The following is a 1,776-nucleotide window of genomic DNA, read 5'->3' on the forward strand; positions in this document are numbered from 1 at the left end:
TTCCCACTCCAGGGGTGCCCATTCCCATCCCAGGGGTGCCCCCAGGAAAACACGGGTGCCCATCCGGCGGCCGTTGCCGCCTCGCTCCGGGTTGCCCGAGATAAGCGCTATCAGCTGATAACGGGCCCGACGCTGCGGGAAGCTGATAAGGACCAATCGCAGCCTTCGGAGCATTTTTGGGGACAAACAACGATTTTTCCATCTCGAGGAAGCTCCCGGATTCCCGGAAAATCCCCCCCTTGAATTTTTTGGGGGATTCAGGAAAAAATTCCAACCCCGAGACCCCTCTGGATGAGGCCCCGAAGGGAATTCCAAGGGGATGAATTTTGGGAATATCGCGTCGATTTTGGGGGGTCATGAATATTCATGAGGTGGGAAGCCACGCCCACAAGGGGCGGAGAGGCGGCGCTGATAAGGAATTCCCGATATCCCAAATTCTGCTCGGAAGTTCCGGTTCCAGCCGGTTTCGGGCTCGTTCCTCAGCGAGGTCCCGCGGGGCGGCTCCGGATCTGCCGAGGATTTTCCCGGATTCTCCCGGAGGAGACCCCAAAGCTCCCAAATTTTATTCGGCGCAAAGGTGAGACCCCGGTTTGGGCGGGGTTTTTTGGGAATCTCGGCCATTTGGGACATTTGGAATTGGGTGGTTTGGAATTCGGAATTCGGGAATTTGGAATTTGGGTATTTTGGAATTTGGAATTTAGAATTTTGGAATTTAGAATTTGGGAATTTGGAATTTCGAAATTTGGACCTTTTAAAATTCGGAATTTTTGAATTTTGAATTTTGGACTTTAGAATTTGGGAATTTGGAATTTCGAAATTTGGACCTTTTAAAATTCGGAATTTTTGAATTTGGAATCTGGGAATTCAGAATTTTGGAATTCAGAATTTGGGAACTTGGAATTTGGAAATTTGGACCTTTTAAAATTCGGAATTTTTGAATTTGGAATCTGGGAATTCAGAATTTGGGAATTCGGAATTGGGGAATTTGGAATTTGGGAATTCAGAATTTTGGAATTTAGAATTTGGAATTTGGGAATTCAGAATTTTGCAATTCAGAATTTGGGAATTCAGAATTTCGGCATTTGGAATTACGAAATTTGGAATTTGGGAACTCAGAATTTGGGAATTTACTACTTTGGTATTCGGAACTTTGGAATTTAGAATTTGGGAATTTGGAATTTTGAAATTAGGAATTTGGGAATTTTGAAATGCAGAATTTTGGAATTTGCTACTTTGGAATTCGGAATTTGAGAATTTGGAATTTAGGAAGTCGGAGTTTTGGAATTCAGAATTTTGGAATTTGGAATTTGGGAATTTGATACTTTGAAATTTGGAATTTGGAATTTTAGAATTCAGAATTTGGCAATTTGGGAACTTTTGGAATTCGGAATTTCAGAATTTGATACTTTGAAATTCACACTTCGGGAATTCGGAATTTGGGAATTCGGAATTTCGGCACCGGCCTTCTCAAACCGGCTGATTTCGGGGATTTCGGGAATTTCAGGGATTTCTGGGAGGTTTTTTTGGGATTTGGTTTCGTGCTCTTTCCAAACGGGGCGATTTTGGCATTTTGGGATTCGCTTTCATAATAATTTCTGAACCGGGGTCCTGCGGCGATTCTGGAATTGGATTTTCGGGGATTCTGGAATTGGAGTTTTGGGAATTCTGGAATTTGGGGTTTGGGGATTCTGGAATTGGCGTTTTGGGGATTTTGGAATTTGGATTTTTGGGGATTCTGGAATTGGAGTTTTGGGGATTCTGGAATGGGATTTTGGG

This window comes from Corvus brachyrhynchos, unplaced genomic scaffold (assembly GCF_000691975.1).
Source record: "Corvus brachyrhynchos isolate BGI_N302 unplaced genomic scaffold, ASM69197v1 scaffold515, whole genome shotgun sequence".
Taxonomy (NCBI): domain Eukaryota; kingdom Metazoa; phylum Chordata; class Aves; order Passeriformes; family Corvidae; genus Corvus; species Corvus brachyrhynchos.